Raw genomic sequence first — 7,914 nt, forward strand, 5'->3', positions numbered from 1 at the left:
GTTTAATCCTCAGATATGAAATATGCCAGGAAGTAAAATATCTTTTCTTTTAGACTAAATAAATATAGTTATCAGTCATAGCTCTTGTTTTAGAAAAATTGATATTTGCGAACGGTTAAATATTAATGTCGGCACCCACCATAAGACAATAATAATAATAATAATAATAATAATAACTTTATTTAAGTGTCTAGTCTTCTAGCTAGCCTTAAGCTTACTAATCGGGGACACTGTTTAAACTAATGAAGATCCTGTTTCCTAACATCCTTTCAATTGTAAGTTAACTAGATTTATCGCCTTTAAATTCAAGACTGTGCTATTGTAAGCTGTTCGATCCAACATCTTTCTTTTCCTTTCTCCTTATTTTTCATTCTTTCAACTAGCATATCACCTAATATGGCGTAAAGATCAAAGGTAGAAACCATAAACTGCAAAGAGCACCACCTGCAATATCTTCCCCATTGAAAAACATGGGAAAACGTCTTTCCTCCTATTTTCGTTATAGAATAAGATTTGAACAAAGAATAGCAATTTATTACATCTGGGTTTGCAGCAATTTATGCCCTATTCTAAACTTTCTAACAAACTTTTACAGTCAACTCTCGCCTTGCCGACACCCCGCTATTGCGGACACTCGCTATTACGGACAAAATTCAGATCCCCGGCGAAAGAGGTTTGACTGGAAATGACTCCCGCTATTACGGACTCTCGCTATAAGAGTTGAATGCCTTGGATATGTATGGGTAATGACATGATTTCGAGTGCAATTTGGGATAAATAAGCACGAGTAAATTTTTCAAAGGCTAACAAAATTTGTAGTCTTTGAAAAATTTACGAGTGCTTATTTATCCCAGATTGCACGAGAAAAATCATGTGATTACTTATTAATAATATTCATGAAAAAATTGCGAGAAAATAACATGCGCAAATCTCATCACGAGTTGCAAATATCATCACGCATTCATTCAAAACAAGGTCAAAGCCCAAACAACGTACAGGTTCCTCAATGTTTTAAAGGCTTTTTAGTTGAAAAATTTGGCTAAACAGTCAAACGAATTGTCTGAATAAAAGATTCTGGGTTTTACCTCTTCCAGATCGAGATTTTCTTCTGCTCATTCTACTTGTCGAGCTTTGCTTGAGCGCTTTCAACTCGACGGCCAGCTAAGTGAAGCTGTTTCGCTTTTCATTTCAACACTTCCTTGGACGAAACAATCCTCTGTCTCGTACAATAGAAAGCCTATAAGTTCTGTTCTCTACGTACAGTGTCTTTCAAGCGATGTTAACATAACTTTGAGGCTATCTGGTCCATAATCTTCGAAAATGTGTTTGTTGTTTTTTGAATTCGGCGAATTCGGCGTAAATAAATTTGCTCAAGCAAAGCGTGAAGCTTAGTCGGCTTGTAGCTTCGATTCCGTCGGCAATTTCCTTCTTAGGAAACCAGTTATTTCAAAACGAGAATGAAAAACCAGTGCTTTTCAGTGCTATGGTATTTACAGCTGTCTTCTGGTCCTCTACTGTGCTCAAAACGCCAGCCATTTTTTTTACTCGCATCTCGAAGCAGATGATGCAGATCCAAACTTCGAGACATTCAAATCGCGTGAAAGCGTTTGATTGGCCCCCTGTTGCTGCCTTTGTTTATTAACCAATCAGATCAGGATGCCGCGTTTGTTTCCCTCTTTTTGCACTGAATTTCCTCATTTCTGCATCGAATTGACTAAAAACTGCATTTCTCTAAGCCAATTAGATTTGAGAAATTTTTTGATGTATATTATTAATCGAGAAATAGCATACCAGCAACTTTTCCTCCATTCATGGCATCAAGTACAGACTTGTTCAGTTGACCCACAGCTTGTGCCGTACTACCCCCACCATGGCCCACGTCTAAATCCATACTGATGTTTGTATAACCAGCCCAGGTGATCTAGATAAGCACTCATTTGTGTGCTTGTGCTGAAAAGGGGATGTCATATGGGACGATTGGTAACTTAGTTGCAGTTCGCATACGTGCACAATTGTTCAAAAGTGCAATATTATATGTCGTGTGCGCATAAGACAAAATTTGGACGACCCGTTCCGTTTTTTTCTAGCTCTTCGTCTTTCTCGGCGTTCTTAATCTCTCTAACTTCTACTCTTTACACCCTTTGCAATTGCCGGACACGTTTTGCTCTTAATCAATGATAAACCCTGGAAAGGAGACTTTAATCGTTCTTATTTTATTTTGCGAGGGTAGCACGTAACAGTCTTGCGACTGACAAACTTGTTGCCCTCGGATTCTCGATCGAATTGGAAATTAGAAGTGTTAATTTTTGTGGAGGGAGGAAAACCGGAGAACCCGGAGAAAAACCCTCGGAGCAAGGACGAGAACCAACAACAAACTCAACCCACATATGGCACCGGGCCGGTGGGAGGCGAGCGCTCTCACCACTGCGCCATCCCAACCTTGATCCATTATTGAAGCCGAAGTAAGCTTTATTGTAAAACCATATCACCCGTCCTATACATTTCGTTGAAACGATGTTCTTGCGACTTGCAAAGCAATCAGAGTAATACTTTTGCTTCATGTCTTGCAAAAAAATCTTTCTTTCCAATGACACCGCTGAGCGAGTTGCGAGAACATCCTTAAATTTCGGTCCCAGGCCTTGTGACTTCTTTCTCTGGTTTAACATAACACGTGAGCGGTAGATAGAATCACCGTTCGCATCCTTAAGAAATACACCCTCTTTAAAGGAGATCTTCAAAAGTCGAAAAAAAAAATGGGTAGGCGAATCGTGTTCAGTGTAGGCGAAACAAGCGAATCAACTTCAATGTAGGTGAATCAACTTCAAAGTAGGCGAGTCAACTCGTAGGCGAAACATCCGGATTCCAACGCCTACAGTACAAAGCTATTTGCAGTCTGCGCGTAAGTCGGACACGCTTATTTTTCACATAGTTATTATAGGATGGTCCACGACCATGCTTATGTTTTGCACTCACACACTTTGGGAGAATTATGAAATTAAACCATATAGTTTTTAGGAACTAGTTACTCGGACACGTGTCAAAAGGCCCATTTACACGACAGAAAATTGCTGGCACGGCTCGGATAAAATTGTTACGCGTACCAAAAAAAATACCGCCAATACCCTGTTTACACGTACTCTTTTTTAACCGTGCTAAACTGCGTTAAATGATGTTTTGGTGCGGATAAAAGGCTCAAGACCTTGGCCAGCGTACCTGATTCTGCCTCAATGCGCATGCCGCTATTTCATTGAAAAACGCGACATACGAGTCGCGCATCTGTTCGCCTTTTTCCCAGAAGACTTGAAAAGGGAGCTATATGGTTGTTAATCTAATGGAAGCAGTGATGGCTTGTAACTCCCCTATTAACGACGACGATTATTTTTATAATTATTTTATTCTTTCTGCATTATTTGGATCAACTTCTGGCATCAAGCTCTTCCAAGGCTGAATTTCAGCTTTCTGTTCTGGTCACTAACGATGACGAACTCAGGAGAATGCGACCAAAGAAGATTGCTGAAAGTCTCGCTCTTTCTTTCATGAATGTTCATAAAATTTTTTTGGCAACTTTTTTTCGTAAAATACACGTTTCACATATCGCCATTTCGATCGAGTGGAATTTCTCTATTGAATGAAGTTTCATCAGAAAGGAGTTGGCTCTGCACGGCTAATCGTTTACACTAGACATTTTATTCGAGCCAGGTTAGATTTTTAGGAACGCGTGCCAATTTTATCCGTGCTCGGACTACCTCGCGACTAGGTCCGAGCACCGGTAAATTTTGGTTCGGCTCGGGTGAGGCAAAGTCGTTTACACGACAAAATTTATCCGTGCCGAACTATTAGCCTGTTGTGTTCTGTGTACGGTCAGAGCAATTTACATTTTTGTCATGTTTCTGTGCAGTATTCATGACCCCATCTCCATACAAGCGCGGGTGTGTTTTAAAATGACTTTTCATGAAACGTCACTATAATTTGACATGAAATGCATGTTTTCTAAGTTTCGACAACATTTTTTTAATTTAACTTGGAATGATTCAAACATTTCATCCTGGTAGCAAAACAGAGCGTGGGGATTCAAGTACACAAAGTGATCACCGTAACTTGGTGTCGTATTGTTTATTTAGCCACCGTGGAGAGATATGAATGAAAATGTTAAATTTGGAGAGATGAAACCTGTGTTCATCGCTTTCATATTTAACATGGAAGTTGACCTATGTTGGTAGGGACTCAGTTGAGGGTTATGACTTATCCCGATATGATAAAAGTCACAAAACACTGAGAATACAGATACTATGTCTATATGTAGTTCTCAATTAAATAAAAAGCCGAGCCAACTGTCAACTGCACATTTTGAGTTAAATTCGAAGGAAAGTCGTGCTATCTTAATGGGCCTTTTTTTCAGTCTTCCAGTTTGTGGGGAAACGTGGAGAAATAGAGACAAAGGTAGGATAAAAGGAATGATCCTTTATAATCCCTTTATGTTTTCCTTCCTGTTTCAACCGTTTTTTGTGACCTACTCACAACAAGGGAGCTTAAAAAGGTTTAAAATGGGCCAAGAGTGTGATTAATTAAGTGGCACATAAAATGAAAAAAAGCCAAAATGTCATTAACGCTTTCCGTTTAAAGGCGTCGATCCAACTTTAGATAATAATAATTTTGTGCTTCTTAATGTCATTTTGTCATTTGTGTCGGAAGTAATTTGCAGAACAAAGACAGCACGTCCTTAAAACTATATTACTAAACGTAGTACGACCACATAATAAATTCTTTGTAACTTAATTTGTTTGAACAGCTGCCTTAAGTTGTAACACTTCAGTCCTTTCAATCAATGACTGGCAAACATGTTTGCAGAGTGGTGTTGATAATATGCGTACGATAAAGCATTGAAAGCATATTCTTAACGTTGCCATTGCAGAAACACTATTCACAAAAGGTCAAAGAAAATCACTTCAAACCAGTGAAATGCTTGTTAAGATATTGGTCTTCCTGGCGTTTTCCCTTTTGGAGACAAATCAAGGTAAGGAATTTAATCCCTAACATTTCGGATAATTTCTTCTTTATTCTTGAAGACAGCACCGCGCAATTTCTTTGACCATCGATTGAGTTAGTTTACTGTCCGTAATTATTCGTTGCTCGTATCTGGTGGCTAACGTAAGGTAGTACTTCTCTTTTTTAATGGTATCTGTAAAAGAAAAGGCACATCAAGCAAATTTACATTGTAATTTTATTGGCTTCGCCAAGAAAACGGTAAATAAAGTCACGGACAGCAATTTCTCCTAATCCAATTGCTTCTAATTTAATTTTGTTGTCGTGAACTTTGTACCTTGTTTCATCGCCATGAGGTCTTGATAAAAAAAAAAACGTTTACCAGGTCGTTTGAAATTAACGAGGAAGAAGTTCCCGAAGAAGTTAATTTATGTCATAAAAGATATGAATATTGTTCATCGTGTGGTGAATATGAATATTGTTCATCGTTCATTACCAAGTTAACTTATTTATAAAAAAAATACATATTTTACTGATTAGCTAGCTGGTGTGGAGTTGATTGTATCCGAACAGTTTTTTTCGCTTATTTACTTGAAACAAAAAAATATGCATGCACTTAACCCAAGAAGCGTTGACTAGTTATCCAAGTTGCAAAGTTTCTCCAAAGACAAGTTCACCTAAATATTGTCTTCCATCCGCCGGAAATGTACGTTGTTGCTCTTTTTTATTTTATCACTGTTCTGATAGGAAAGAGAAAAATATTTTCTGTTTTAAGTCGTAATAGTACTCTGTCTGATAGCACCGAAACATTACATTATTACTTGCAATTGAAAGGATAATCGACAGTTTGCTTTTTCTATCTCAGTCTATATTTGTTCACTTTATAGTGGAGCCCCTATTATTCCGGTGTTCGTATATTAGGCGGACCCTTAGGATAAAATTCACGAACACATGTTTTATAGACACAAAGACCATATTAAACATGAAGCCGAACTGTAACTTAAGTTTAAATGAAGAATTAGCCTGCGTAGCAGGCGTCTGTGTAGTTTTTAGGGCGTTTAGTTTCTCCCATACGCGCGCTAGAAACTATACGACGCCTGCTCCGCAGGCCAATGAAGAATCTTTTCGCTCGTTCAAATAGCCGAACCTCTCGCACTGAAATTAATGTTCTCTTGCATGAGTTGTATTCTCTTGAATTTGTTTGTCCAATTACAACGTTTTTGTAATTGGATACCCGTAACTGGACACCTACGCCATCCGCACGTCAATCACGTGCAATTGAATGAGTTCTTTCAGAAACCCATAAAGGTTGAAACGTGTAACGCGCGCGCACAGCGTTTGAATATTCATTTTGCTAAGTACCATACTTGTTGGAAACACGAAGAATTTGTACGCGAATGCTTTATACACGTAATGACACACGCAACATAATTTTTGGTTTTGCGGTAAGTTGCTTGAATTTCGACCTAAACGCCGTAAATTTCTTACATAAACTAAGGAAATACATTAAGTGTATCGAAGCGAAGTTCTCCAGACTACTTCAAGAAGATGAAACAGGAGAATTTAACCAAATTTAACTTTCTTCAACCAAGTTTGTTCAAAAACAAGATTACGCCATCGAGCGCGAGCTAGCGCGCGCTGTGAATTTAATCCAAATATAGTAAATTTGATTGGTTAAATGTTTCTCGTGATTTTCCATATATGGTACTTAGTGTAAACGAATGTGCAAACGCTTTGTACAATGCGAATCATAGGGAGTTACACGTTTCAACCCTTATGGGTTTCTGGTTCTTTCTTGCTGTTTTCCTACTGTTTGTTAAACGGACCGAACATATTTTTGATTTTTTTTTTTTTTACACAAAAGAGGATCTTAAAGACTTCCTTACCTCGAATTTGTTTATTGATACGACTACTTACGAATTGGTTCTTGTGCCGTACAAATTTTGGCATCCCACTGAAACAACTTATTGGAATGCTCCCTGAATTGTACTCCACTCAGTCCAAAAAATATGACAAATGGCACCTACCTGTAGAAAGCTTTCATTTTCTAACAGAATACAACAGCACATAGTCGTGAAAAATGAAAATGTATAGTGCACTGATAACCAGACTGTCCTTAAAGCGAAGTTAACTTTGTATAGGAGCTTTTCGTACACGCCTTGTCTTGTCATAAATTGTCCGTTGGTCGTATTTTTATACACCAGTTAAAACTGGTTTTAAGTGAACTAAATTAAAGAGAAACTATATAATGAGGAACAAAAAACTGTCCGTTACAAGCAAGTGTCCGTAGAGCGGCTTCCATTGTAAATACAAACCCAAGGGCCGCAGAGGGGAAATATTTGCCGAAGTCTTGAAATTACGAAAGAAAAAAAAAACGGTTGCCGATTTCCTCCTTGTACGGTCCCGAGCAAGCTCGGTTAATAAGAGATATATTAAAAGGCCTTTGAAAAAGCGGGAAGGATGAAAAGAACGAGATTCTGGCCGTAGCACCAACCTGGTGTTACGGTCAGAAAATCATTACCTAACGTCGCTTTACAAACCAATAAAAATTGCGAGACGGTTTTTCATGCGAGTCAAGTTTATTTTTTTATATTGCACCAGCGCAAGACCCGGTCCAATTGGACCCGAAATAGAGCAATCTGATTGGTTGATTTTAGTTTAAAAAAGGGAAGCCTCGAGCCAAGTAGCCCATACTGCCGGAGCTTATCCTGGTTTCCATAGCATTAAGCGGCTAGAAATATTTCACCGCGCCACTGCGAAATATATCACCACTCCTCCCTCCTCTCTCCTCCTTCCTGATTTTAGCTAGTCGTGTAATATTAATGTTAATTATTATCTAACTGGTGTCATTATTTTGCCTACAGTCTCTTCAGCTTCAGAAAGGTTTTGTGGAATAAGAAATCCGTTGTCGCGGATCGTGGGAGGAGCAAG

At 38.5% G+C, this 7,914-nt stretch overlaps 1 protein-coding gene across 1 annotated transcript in view; it reads left to right on the forward strand.

Annotated features, from left to right (window-relative positions):
• LOC144630722 (neuroglobin-like) overlaps positions 1-7,914 on the forward strand; it is a 140,399-nt gene that overhangs the window by 32,746 nt on the left and 99,739 nt on the right. The gene's annotated exons all lie outside the window — the stretch shown is intronic.

The sequence above is a fragment of the Oculina patagonica genome, chromosome 11, assembly GCF_052425735.1.
Source record: "Oculina patagonica isolate OP01 chromosome 11, crgOcupat, whole genome shotgun sequence".
NCBI classification, from domain to species: domain Eukaryota; kingdom Metazoa; phylum Cnidaria; class Anthozoa; order Scleractinia; family Oculinidae; genus Oculina; species Oculina patagonica.